The sequence below is a fragment of the Nilaparvata lugens genome, chromosome 8 (genome assembly GCF_014356525.2).
Source record: "Nilaparvata lugens isolate BPH chromosome 8, ASM1435652v1, whole genome shotgun sequence".
In the NCBI taxonomy this organism is placed as follows: domain Eukaryota; kingdom Metazoa; phylum Arthropoda; class Insecta; order Hemiptera; family Delphacidae; genus Nilaparvata; species Nilaparvata lugens.
The window spans coordinates 5877794-5892547 of record NC_052511.1 but is presented as its reverse complement, the minus strand read 5'-3'; the positions used below and the strand labels follow the sequence as shown (position 1 = coordinate 5892547).

General features: G+C 34.7%; 1 protein-coding gene across 3 annotated transcripts in view; it reads left to right on the top strand.

Annotated features, from left to right (window-relative positions):
• LOC111064177 (caskin-2) overlaps positions 1 to 14754 on the top strand; it is a 446738-nt gene that overhangs the window by 281064 nt on the left and 150920 nt on the right. The gene's annotated exons all lie outside the window — the stretch shown is intronic.

The window sequence follows — 14754 nt, the reverse complement described above, 5'->3', positions numbered from 1 at the left end:
AAATTATTTAGTTTTAACAAATTTATAATAATCAAAATTGTATATTCACATTTTAACATACTTTGAGGGTTATTTTACTGTGGAATGAACAATTAGGAAATGTAGCCTTCATAGATGTCATCACCTCCATGGCTAACCCATTCCATGTGGGTGACTAAATCTCCATGGAGGTGACTTAGAATTCAATAAAATTATGTAGTTTTCACAAATTTTATAATAATCAAAATTGTATGTTTACTCATTAACATACTTTGAGGGTTATATTTCTCTGGGATGAATGATGAGGAAATGAAATGGACATCAATGGGTGTCACCTCCATGGATAATAATTCCATGCAGGTGACTAAATCTCCATGGAGGTGACTTAGAATTCAATGAAATTGAGTAGTTGTAACAAATTTATAATAATCAAAATTGTATGTTTACTTATTAACATACTCTGAGGGTTATGTCTCTCTGGAATGAACAATGAGGAGATGTCACCTGCATGGAGATTTAGTCACCTCCATGGAATTGTTTATCCATGGAGGTGACATTTCCTCACTGTTCATTCCAGAGCAACATAACCCTCAAAGTATGTTAATAAGTAAACATACAATATTTTGATTATTATGAAATTGTTAAAACTTCATAATTTTCTTGAATTCCAAGTCACCTCCATGGAGATTTAGTCACCTCCATGGATATTTTCTGAATCGTTCATGTTATGTAATCTCATGCAACAATAAAGACGTTTCAATATCATATGAAAAAATCATTAATTTCCTCATGTACCGAGATTGTTATTTTTGTCCTTGTCTTATGGATAATTATCATGCTTTACCATAATTTATCATGCTTTACTGTAGTGCTTAAATCGATTTTGTCTAAAAATAACCGGAATTCGAGAAGAACACAAATGAAAGAGTTTTAGAAAAAGGATGAGACCAAGGAGGGATGAAAAGGATAGATAGAAGGAGAGTCAATAAGAGAGATGAAGAGAAATAATCGAGGAGAGATAATTAGAAAGAATTTATTTATTCATTTATTTATTAAATCATTCAGAATTACACAACTTACAGAAAAGTACCACAGGCTTATAAGTCCAGAACGGTTCCAATTCTAATTTATATAAAAGTCTAAATGTAGTTAGGTTATGTGTCACTTCAACATTCTTCAATTTACAATTCAAAACACATAATTCATCACACACAATCATTTTTAATTTAAATTGATGAGAGATATAGAGACAGACATAGAATGGGAGAGATCAAGAGAGAGTGTGATAGAAGGGAGAGAGATAGTGTGTGTGAGTCAGTGAGGGGGAGAGAGAGTGATTGAGAGAGTATCAGAGAAAGAGAAAGTGTGAGAGAAGATGTACATTGCGTAGGGTTTGATTTCGGGACACGTCTGGTGTAATTGATTCGAGGTATGCATACCAACGCCCTTCTTTTAATTATTCTCCTTTTTCTTCTCTCTATTTTTCCTTTTCCTGTCTTTTTTCGACGTCGGTTGTGAGTGTATGTTTCCCCTTTTTGAAACCGAACTGTTGTAAGCCACCCAACCATTGTGAGTACTGCTACTTCACTTCCTCTAATTGGTTCCTTCTCTACTTGTTCTGGCTTTCTTTTCTCACCCCATTCTGGTTTCTTCTCGTTTTCTTCTTCTTTTCCTCCACCTCTTTCTTCTCCTCCACGACCTCCTACTTCTCCGCCACCACCTCTTCCACCTACTTCTCCACCATCACACAATTTTTCTTCATCTTCACCTGTTTCCTCTTCTTCTTCTGCTTCTTTTTCTTCTTCTCCTTCATCTGTCGTCTTCTCCTGTCTTCCTCTTTTCCTGTCTTCTTCTACTTCTTCTTCTTCTTCTTCTTCTTCTTCTTCTTCTTCTTCTTCTTCTTCTTCTTCTTCTTCTCCTGTCTCCTTCTCCTTCTTCTCCCTCTTTTTCTTCTTCTCCTCCTTCTTCTTCTTCTCCTCTCTGCTCATCCTCCTTCTCCTCCCTTCCAGTTTTCTCACATTTGCTCCTTTCCTTTTTCACCGCACTCAGTTTCCCTTTTCTTTCTACTGAAGGTGTCCCCATGTAGCACCTCCCTTTACATTCACTCAATGACAATCTCCATGCCAAATGTAGGGAATCCAGTGCTATCTGCTTCAGAGGTGTATTGAACCAATTGCTTGCAATCTTATATCCTTTACCATGAATTCTTTTTCTGTGGGAATCCAGAGTTTCGTTTGCATATCATACATTCTGACTAATGCAGTCAGGCATGTTTCGATTTCATGCGGGCGGTATGAATTTCATCATCATCTACTAAGTATTTTCGTTTTCAACTTTTCATCAATATACCAAATCAACCCAACTGGAAACACTACATGACTATTAAAATATAAATAAGTCTGTATTTTGTGACCATTCAGCATAGAATAGCCTATCTATAGTGTATCATTTTATCACCAATAAGTATCATTGTATCACCAATAAGTATCATTGTATCACCAATAAGTATCATTGTATCATCAATAAGTATCATTGTATCACCAATAAGTATCATTGTATCACCAATAAGTAGCATTGTATCACCAATAAGTATCATTGTATCACCAATAAGTATCATTGTATCACCAATAAGTATCATTGTATCACCAATAAGTATCATTGTATCACCAATAAGTATTGTTGTATGTAACCTAAGTATCGTTGTCATGGATATATATTATGCAGCTTTCAATCTTCAGGTATAAAAGTTGTAATTTTAAATTGAAATTACAACTACAAGACTTAACCTATTTCGGACTATGTGTAGCCTTATCTAAATTTGGGAGAGGAATAGTACAAGGTTACCTTTTTTTTCACTCCCTATCATTTTGACGAATATGTACTTATTGTATGAATCAATAGAGGTAAATTCAGAAATTTGATATTTTAGACACCCTAATATCTCACGCTTCATTGAGCTGTACATTTTTAAGCTCAATTCATAGTGAAAAACTCATATTTTGTAGATTGAAACACTGATAATCTTTTGCTGTTAGTGTAGATTCTTTGAAGTTGGTATTATTATCAGAGAAAATATGGCATAAGAAGATATCCCATAGTATAGGTAATTAATATTCCAAATTTCAAGCAGATTTTTGTTAACTCAATCCTATTGTTTTCCTAAGTCCCAACTCTGCCAAATATTTTTTTTTTCATTCCATTTCATTGTAGACGACTACTGTTTATTATTGTTTTGGCCGGTTTAGTGTGAGAACGGCACAATATGAGAGACTATCAGTGTCACATAGCTTAACGATATTGAACTACGAGGACTATCGGCTTGAGAAAAATGGAACATAAACAGCCTATACCATGGGATACCCTCCCATGTTATCTCTTGTCTGTTGTAAATTTTCTATAAAGTGAACGGTTTTCGTGAAATTTGCCATCAAAAATTTAAAATGGCCGCAATTTTGAATATGTACATCGAAGAATTTTTATTTCATTTTCTAAAGATGAGTCTTTATAGCATAAATATTCATGCCAAATTACAGATCAATACAATATTTTGCTCTTGAGATAAAAATTCTTAAGTGAAAAAACAAAATGGCAGCTATAAGGATAACCGCTGAGTTTTGGACTCTTCAAATACGACATTTGTAGTCTCCTATCATCCAGCAACAATACCCTAAAATGTTCAACACTACTTTTTAAACACTCTGTATATATATGTTAAGTATTTTATAGTGGTGAAAATCTTTCACTATATTCTTCATCTTGAAGAATCTGACTTCAATAGTATTTTCTCTCCAGTGTTGAAAATCTGAAAATGTTGGTGGTTCAAATCTTGAATGTGGCCAAAAACTTTTCCGAGCCGAACGCTTCAAATCCACACCTGACATTAATTGCATACAATAATGTCAAATAATCTTAAAATTCTTAAAATGTTAATGGTTCAAATCTTGAATGTGGCCAAAAACTTTTCCGAGCCCAATGCTTCAAATCCACACCTGACATTAATTGCTCACAACAATGTCAAATAATCTTATCTAGGTTTTAACAAAGAACACTTGTCAAAACAAGAATTCACCCGACACGCAACCGAATTACTTTCATTCAGGGTGTCTAATATGATGCATGCGAGGAGAAAGGTCGGTTTTGTATTGTTGAGAAGTCAGGGATTTTCCCCTAATTGCGTTGTCATTATGAGGAAAAGTCAGCGAGTGCTTTTGTCTTGCAAGAGGTCGCCCTTTGTTTCGAGTCCTTCAAGCCCTTTTTCACGTGTGCATTTCGTAAAGTACATTCCACTTGTAAGGTACACTCAGGGTTGTATATGTCGTGCAGAGTACTTGGGAGGAACACGTGACAAGTGCTTTCAAGATTGGGATCAAACGGTGTAGTTGGTGAATCGCTTTTTTGACGAGTTTAAAGAATTTCAAGTTTACAGCCTTACAGAATATTTATTTCGGATGTTTGAAAAGTTTTGATGAATATTTCACATATTTTTTTCGACGAATAAGATATAATTGATCATTTTCAACAAGAATGAACTGTTAATAATTGACTGAGCGAAGTGAGGTATAAGATTGAAGTTGATGGTTTTGCATTTCTCTTCATGTTTATATGTTTAAATGTATATATGTTCCACATTTACGGCGAAAAGCAGCAATAGGTTTCAAGTAATTTGACAGGTATGTTCCTTTTTGAATTTCGCGTCGACGTATATATAAGGTTTTTTTTGGAATTTTGTAGTTTAAGAATATACAAAAGGAAAAGGAGAACGCCAATATTACTGTAGAAATCAGACTATAAAATTATTATTCATAAATCAGCTGTCGAGTGGATTATTAATTGCATGCAATGACGCATGCAATGACGCATGCAATTAATATCTCAATGTAACTTGGTAAAAAATCAGCAGTCGTGTGGACTATTAACTACATTCAATTAGGCATGCAATTGAAAACTCGAAATAGCATCGTATTTTTTCCCGACTTTTCTCTGCTTTCAACTCTGTAAGATTTTAGTGGTAGTAGCATAGTTGTTTACAACAAATTACTAGCATTGTCTGGTACAACAACCCAAACAGCAATTAGTTGTTTACACACCAATATCTCACTGATACGACTGGACAGAACATAATCTACTCTGTTTGACAGTATTAGAGGAGGCTGTGGTTTATAACTGCGAGAGGTCTACTGTTCACAGAACTACTTGTATATCAGATAATCAAGTTTGTAGTTGTCGGTAATTTTTCAAGATTAAATTTTTAATATGTAAATATTCCCTTTTTACTTTCCTTGCCCTGTTACCATAGGTAAGGAAAGTATTGCTTTCCGAAAAAATTAAGGTACCCCAATTTCTAAATTTCTATACGTTTCAAGGTCCCCTGGGTCCAAAAAAGTGGTTTTTGGTTATTGGTCTGTATGTGTGTGTGTGTGTGTGTGTGGTGTGTGTGTGTGTGTGTGTGTGTGTGTGGTGTGTGTGTGTGTGTGTGTGTGTGTGTGTTGGTGTGTGTGTGTGTGTGTGTGGTGTGTGTGTGTGTGTGTGTGTGTGTGTGTATATGAGTGTATGAACGTCTGTTTGCACGATATCTCATCTCCCAATGAACGGAATGACTTGAAATTCGGAACTTAAGGTCCTTACAATATAAGGATTCGACACGAACAATTTCGATCTAATGCAATTCAAGATGGCGGCTAAAATGGCGAAAATGTTGTCAAAAACAGGGTTTTTTGCGATTTTCCAGAAACGGCTCCAACGATTTTGATCAAATTTATATTATAATATTTTCACATTTTTTATGAATATTTTCACATTTTTTATAAATATTTTCACATTTTTTGTGAGAAAGTCTTTTGATTAGTTATATAGTTATTAGCTTCCAACTATAGTGATATACACGTTATGATGGCAGTGGAGAAAGATAGAAGAACAGCGCTGCCGATTCTCCTCCTTGCCTCTGGTTCCATAGAAGATAGCTGATACTGGTATATTTCATGTAATATTAAGTTTTCATTCTTGTTGAATATAATTAATTATTTTAAATTCGTCAGGAAAATCGTATTCTCAAATTACAGTAAACTGTAAGTACTAGTAAATTATAGGATCTCTCGAGTACAAAAAATACCAATTAGTTTTGATGTTAAATGATGTGAGGTTTCTTTTCACTTGTCTCAGTGATATCCATTTCATTACTTATTTCACTTTCTCTTTGCCCTAAAACGTTATGAGTTTACGACTCTAGCGAACGTACAGATTAATTATCATTTTCACTATTACTCCATAATGATCATAAACTTTTTATTAACCCTGAAAACTATTAATGGTACTAGGTACAGTTTCTGTAAACAAGCTCCTGGGAATAGTTCTATTTCAAGTTCTCTTTTTGCTTAGTTGAGAAGTTGATATTGTGGTAATTATTCATATTGAATGAAAAATACTAAGAAATTGTGGAAATAGTTCTTTTTCAATTTCTCTTTTTGTGTAGTTGAGAAGTTGATATTGTGATATAATTATTCATATTGAATGAAAAAGACTAAGAAATTGTCAAAAGCCACAGATTTATTGATACGTAGAATGACCGGTTTCGGTTATTACACCATTGTCAATCTCTGATAAACTGAGAGATTATCAGAGTTTATTTGATTATTTATTTATTTATTTATTTATTCATTCATAAATGGAGACAACGGGGATCACCCCAAATCTGTCTCCTTTACATATTTGTACAATACAATATTGAGATTAAAAAAAAGGAAAAAATAGTTATAATATTATTGATAATAATAAGAAAAATATTAATAGGAAAATTAATGTATGAGAAAAAGAAGAAAATGACAAAAAAAAATACAATGAGTACAAAAACTTGTAATCTAGTTGAAAAAGAGAAAAAAAACTTGATAAATGCAAAATTGAAAAAAACAACGATTGAATCAAAATATGATCAGAACTTCTTATATAAATAATAACAAAATACCGTACCTCTCGCCCCAAAGCATGTGCACAGCCACACCCATGCATCCAAAAGATATTGTTGACATCCACCTAAACCATACTAGCGTATAAAACTTTGCGGAATCTAGCACGAGAAAACCAGAAGAAATCTAGTTGCCCCGTTAAATTATTGTAAATTCTCTGCATTCTATTCACGGGAGAGTGTTAGTTTCTTAGAGTTCTGGAGCGAGGAACCATGAATAAAAAATCAGAACTATGTAGACTATGTAGACTAACTCAGAGATTGACAATGGTGTAATAACCGAAACCGGTCTTTCTAAGTATCAATGAATATGTGATTTTTGACAATTTCTTAGTCTTTTTCATCCATTTCCAAGTTCTATTTTCTTTAGATTACTGAGTTCGTGTTCATGGGTTTCTGATTTTCAAATTCGAGGATCAAAGAAGTTACTGAAGCCCTATCTTGCATCATCATTCATCATACAAGAACGTTAATGATCGAATCTAGAATCCTCATCCTCTCTCTGTCTCGAATTTCTTTATCCATTGAATTTATTGAACAATGATTTATTTATTTTTTATTTTAATGAAAAGATGACTTGCAGACTATATTTACTTAAATTTCACTCACTGACTGGAGCATGGATCCCTTGCGGTTCGAAAGCATGGTACAGTCAGTTAGTAAATATTTCTTATTTATCACAAATATTATAGTCTGCTAGTCGTCATTTCAGTATTGAAACTTGATTCAATTGCAATATTGTCCTGAAGAATAGGAAAACTCTACAAAGTCATGACTTACTTGATCATGAATCCCATGTTCCAATCAGTGAGTGAATCGCTTCGAACACGCTTCGCTCGCCATATCTGTGTAGCCATGGGGCTCCGCCCTCTGGACCCCCGACTGGATAGTCCAAAAATGAGATAAGCGGGCTCGCTTCACTCGCCGGTATTTTCATTTGAGCATGCTTCATTCCATCAGAAAGTCAAAAGTACTGAGAAAACGCAGAAAAGCTGAGAAAAACGTTGGAAAACCGCTGATTTTGGGCATATCTTTGATGAAAATATTACAGTGACCTCATCACGAATAGCTAAACCTCTGTACCAAATTTGAACATTTTCTGTCTACTACTTGACGAAAAAACTGAGAAAAACGTTGGAAAACCGCTAATTTTGGGCGTATCTTTGGCGTTATTTCAAATTCCTTCTAACAGAACACCCTAGCTTAGCTTCTGTACTAAATTTGAACAATTTCTATTCATTTATTCTCGATAAATCTGAGAAAAAGCAAAAAAAAAACGCTAATTTGGACGTTTCTTTGACGTTATTCCAAATTCCTTCTAACACAACATTATTACACCCTAGCTGAGCTTCTGTACTAAATTTGAACATTTTCTGTTCATATGTTCTCGATAAAGCTGAGAAAATGCTAAAAAACGCTGGAAAACGCAGACTTTGGGCGTATCTTTGGATTTTTTTAAAATCCGTTCTTAGTGCGCCTCTAAAGGGCCAACTGAACATACCTACCAAATTTGAACGTTTTTAAGGTCCAGTAGATTTTTAGTTCTGCGAGGGAGTAGGTGAGTGAGTGAGTCAGTCAGTCAGTGAGTGAGTGCCATTTCGCTTTTATATATATATAGATTATGGTCTGCTAGACGTCATTTCAGTATTGAAACTTGATGATTCAATTGCAATATTCTCCTAAAGATTAGGTAAACTCTTCAAACTCATCCACCAAAAATAACTCATTTCCCAACTCACATATAGGAAAACTGTACAATTCCATTCACCAATAATAACTCACCTTGCTTCTAAATGTGATTACAATGTGCATTCAAATCGCTGTACCTGAGAATAATGACAAATCCTCGCCTATTGACATCCATTGGAAAATTATGCACTCTATTAATGCAAGCTGGAATCCCAACTTGAACTTCATGAAGGTCATATGAGACGAGAATAATGCATGCATAAATGTGCACCAGCCTTCTCTATTCTTGCTTGAGGCTCGTAATTATAGTCTTCTCTATATAGTGAGCAGGGACCTGTACTTTAATAATATTCCCTTCACTACAGAGATGGTGCTAAGCTGCATATTATAGCCGACAGTTATTTTCATTGGAAGGTGTATTTAACTATTTCACGTATATATTCTACGTATTTATATCTATGTGTTGTATTTATTTATATCTGTGTGTTGATGGCCCTGCAAACATATCCTAAGTCAAGTTTTACTCCATGATCACCTTGCTTTCCCACAGAATTATTGTGAAATTTAATGGGTGTTAGTGTCGCTATTGAATTGTAAATACTACCATGGACGAATAATTGACCGAGCGAAGTGAGGTCTAAGATTCAAGTCGACGGTTTTGGCATTTCTCTTAATGTTTAAATGTTTATATGTTGCGCATTTACGGCGAAACACGGTAATAGATTTTCATGAAATTTGACAGGTATGTTCCTTTTTTTGATTGCGCGTCGACGTATATACAAGGTTTTTGGAAATTTTGCATTTCAAGGATAATAATATAAAAGGAAAAGGAGCCTCCTTCATACGCCAATATTAGAGTAAAAATCAGACTAGGCTATAGAATTATTCATCATAAATCAGCTGACAAGTGATTACACAGATGTGTGGAGAAGCCAGTCTATTGCTGTATTTCCATAAGGTCTATAGTTTCAATCAGGTACTTGTGGATGAGAATACCGCGTGAGGTCTACTGTTCACAGAACTACTAGTATTGAAGTTTATGCTATATTTTCTCTATGATACTGTAAAGGTGCGTACAGATATACGCGCCGCGAACATGAGCAATTCACTTCTAATCAGCTGACTATCTGTATTTTTACAGAAACGGTAAGATACAGAAAGATATAAAAAGCTTGGCAACAGCTGATCAAAAGTGAATTGCTCATGTTCGCGGCGCGTATATCTGTACACACCTCCTTTAGAGAGTTAAGTGTAAGAGAAGACCGAATGCGCCCTAACTTCGCCCTCCTAGGTCAAAAATAAAGGCAGTCATCCTATTCTATTCTACTACCATAGAATAACCAATTGCAGTGGTAGTAACCAATCTATAATATGGCTATTAACTGATACTATAAATTTAGTTTCCTATACGTTCATGAAGAGACCCAACATGCGAACCTGTTAATATTTTTTCGAAAATTATCCAATACATTGAATAAAGAAACTAGATATTGCCGAACGTTTCATTTACTAAAAACCGAGATACCAGATTCGGTTGTTGCACCATTATCAAGCATGATTGAAACAGAAAGGATTTACTTTCTGAGTAGTTGTTAAGGTGAAATCCCTACCGAATTGGAATTATTTTAAATGATTTGTCCATTATCAATCTCTGGTAAACTAGAACTGAAGAGCAGGAGTTCAACTAACTAATGGCCGAGCACCGTTATTTTTGTGGAAGCTATGACCTGCCAAGGTGAAGCCAAAACCCCTTCCCCATTAACGGTTCATAGCCTTGACAAGGCCAGTGGCAGATGTTCCTTCACTTTGATAGGTCACGGTTTCCACCAATAGCAGTGGAAATGAATAGCAACATATATGAGTAAACTTCAGGGTAGCAAGTAGGGTAATCTACTAAAGTGGGATCCAAGTTGTAATGGCATTGGAGAAAGATAAGAGAACAGCACTACCGATTCTCTGCCTTGCCTTTGATGTATCTGATGTATTTATTAACTGTTCATTCTTGTTGAAAACTATCAATTATATCTTATTCGTCGAAAAAATATTTTTTTATGATTGGATGATAAATTCTATGATTAACATCAAATATTTTGTTGATCATTTGTATTCCTCCAATGTTTAAACATAATCTGACAACGTTGATTTCATCCAATCAGAAAAGTCGCTATGGCTTCGTATAAAATGAGCGCTGATATCCAGAGATTGTCAGTTTAGTGTAAGGGTAAGCTTTCCTGACCGGCAATTAGGAGGTACTAGGTTCGATTCCCGGACTGACAAATAATTTTTTGAATAGTAGCGCTCATCGAATTTCCATCTAGCTGTTTACCCTGTTGTCAAATCGTCTTTTAACAATGTAGAATTGATAATTGAATGATGGAATATTTCATCTTAATTATAAAAATTCATTATGAAATAATCGAAAAATATAAATCACAATCTAAAAATATCAATTAGAATAAAACAAACAATTTGAAATTTGGATAGATTGATAATAATACTTTTGTAAAAACATAAAACATACTTTAAATAAGATTAGATAAGATTCTTTATTTCGCATCCAATTTACAACAACAGTACAGCGCACAAAACTAAAAAAAAGATAGCAAATAAGAATAATAAAACAATACTTAAGACAACTTTTTAACCGAATAAATATGAAATTTGTTGATAATACTAATTGTATTAATTCTCATTATAGGATGATGAAATGTAATCTAGCACAGCTACACTGTTTTACAAAAATTCACCATAATTAATGCACGAAATAAAATGATGCATGCAAAGACCTTGATGACAAGGTCACGTCCGCATTGCAGGAGCATCACTGAACAGAACTAAAGGACAGTTCAAAACAAGCATAACTTAACTTAATAAATAATAATGACAATAGATAAAATATATTAAAGTTGAGAAAAGAAATACAATAAAAATAATAAGAACTAAAATATTCAAAAAAAAATAATCTATTTTTACAAAATAAAGAATAAAACCACTTAAATTTTGAGCTCGAAAATATTACGTTCACCATAGTGAACTGAATAATAACTGAAAAATTGTATCAAACAATTGTATTGTCTTTTCAAGAGACGGTTTGGAAATTGTTTGCAAATTAAATTGTTATAGATTCATACTCCAATATTGTAAACTGCTATTTTGAAGTTATTACTACAGAACTCATAACTGTTATATATTTTATTTATAACTGTTGTAATTTTACTACAGTTAGGAATGCAGAGTTCTCTACAGGATTGTGGCGCCTAGAGATTCAAGTCCCGCAACGCTTTCATGTAGAGCGTGTTGCATACCTCAGCCCGGCTCTAGTATAATTTTAGCCTCCAATTCTCAGGAACTCATTCATTTCACCAGATCGTTATATTTGTCGAGTGTTGTTACATTTCTATTCTGTTGAAAAATTCTTATTCTTTTGTCGAATTTTCTCGTATTTTGACAAGTTCACCTATACTGTGAAACATGGCTTTCTAAAGGTGCGTACAGATTTACGCGCCGCGAACATGAGCAATTCACTGACTATATCTGTATTTTTACAGAAACGGTAAGATACAGATGTAGAAAGCTTGGCATCAGCTGATTAAAAGTGAATTGCTCATGTTCGCGGCGCGTAAATCTGTACGCACCTTAAGACAAAACTCATAGGCTCTAGTTACTCGAGAAGCACTTACACTATCGAGAACAAGCCTAGAACTTCGTAAGTCGAAGAGACTCATAATTTATCAGTTTTGAGTTCTTGTAGCTGCTAAGAGGTAAAAAAAGTAAATTCGAATGGCTTTTGTTGGTGGGGAGTCCCTTGCGGGAAGGTCCCACCGCCTGAATATATAATTTAAGCCGTCAATGGGCCTTACGACTGTCATACTTCAGCCGGGACCGACACTTAACGTGCCCATCCGATAACACGGGATTGATCTGGTTAAAAAACTTTTGGTATTGAGAGGGTTTGAACCCGGGATCTTTATGCTACTACGCAAGCACTCTATCCACTAGTAGTTCTGTGAACAGTAGACCTCACGCAGTATTCTCATCCACAAGTACCTGATTGAAACTATAGACCTTTATATGGAAATACAGCAATAGACTGGCTTCTCCACACATCTGTGTAATCACTTGTCAGCTGATTTATGATGAATAATTCTATAGTCTGATTTTTACTCCAATATTGGCGTATGAAGGAGGCTCCTTTTTCCTTTTATATTATCCTTGAAATGCAAAATTTCCAAAAACCTTGTATATAAGACGACGCGAAATTAAAAAGGGAACATACTTGTCAAATTTCATGAAAATCTATTACCGTGTTTCGCCGTAAATGTGCAACATATAAACATTTAAACATTAATAGAAATGCCAAACCGTCGACTTGAATCTTAGACCTCACTTCGCTCGGTCAACTAGACCACGGATCACTCCAAGGTGCTAAGAGGTGACAGACACATGCTTAGGAATCTACATTAATTTCTGTGTGACTATATGGCAAGATTCGCTTTGAAATATCAGGATTGATCTAGGAAGTTTTAACTCTGTTTACAAATTAGCTGTCATCTATAGAAGGCAGTGGCAAGTCAGATTATCGGCAACGCCGTTCTCCTATCTTTCTCCACTGCCATCATAACGTGGACCTCACTATAGTGTGATTCACTTGAAACTTTCAGCATCTGTTAAATGAGAAACGTTGATGTCATACAATAAGGAAAGCTGACTCGAGTCAGTAAAGCATTGGATCACACATGGTGTGTTGAAATTGCATGCCCTTGCAGATTTATGGGCCACTTGAGTGCTAACAGAAGATAGGTCATTCCAAGGTCAAATTGTTATTATTGTTCCAAGGCCAGTCACGAGATGGTCTAACCCATGTGTAGACTATAGTGAGGTCCACGTTATAATGGCAGTTGTGAAAGATAGGAGAAATATGTTGCCGAACCTCTGTCTTGTCAATGCCTTCTATAGACTGTAGCAGAATATACAGGTTTATTGATGTAATATTAACTGTTCATTCTCGTTTAAAATAATTATAATAATAATTTTATTGAGCAAGAAATTATATTTTTCAATAATTTTATAATGAATTTACATAATTGAGAAGAATTATTTTGTTTATTATTTATTAATTGACCGAGCGAAGTGAGGTCTAAGATTCAAGTCGACGGTTTGGCATTTCTCTTAATGTTTAAATGTATATATGTTTTTATGTTGTGCATTTACGGCGAAACGCGGTAATAGATTTTCATGAAATTTGACAGGTATGTTCCTTTTTAAATTGCGCGTCGACGTATATACAAGGTTTTTGAAACCTTGATAATATAAAAGGAAAAAGGAGCCTCCTCATATGCCAATATTGGAGTAAAAATCAGATTATAGAATTATTCATCATAAATCAGCTGTTTAGTGGACTATAATCATAGCCACCTCTAATACATGGCCCTGGCCTACGATATTGCAACGTCGCAGTGTAGGCCTAGAATCTAATACATGATTGGTGAAAAAGATTTAAAAAAATACCAGCTGATCTTTTCCACCAATCATGTATTAGATTCTAGGCCGACGTTGCGACGTTGCAATATCGTAGGCCAGGGCCTTGTATTAGAGGAGGCTATGCTATAATACTACCCGTTCGAAAACATCGAACATCTTGAAGATGTATCTTTCCATCAACGTTAGTTGTAGACAGTTGACTATAATACTACCCGTTCAAAAACATCGTACATCTTGAAAATGTATCTTTCCATCAACGTTGTAGACAGTTGCAGACAGACCTGATAACAGCGCTCACACTCACATTCCGGGACGACACGTCACGGTACGATATAGGACAGAAAGCTCTATGTTTATTTAGGATTTTTTCTAGACATTTTAAATTGATAAATTATTTATTAATTTTTGAGAAAACATAACAACAGGTCAATGTAACTTACTGAGCGCGAGGTCTACTGTTCACAGAATTACTAGTTCTACATTGTTAAAAGACGATCTAGCAACTGAGCAAAGCGAGAAAGAGAGAGCGCTATCCGCTTTTTTGAATAAAAGACAAGGATAGCAATACCATTTCTAATCAAACACTGCCATTATAACGTGGACCTTACTGTGGCTGCTATATCTGTGATGATTGTTGACTGTGAAAA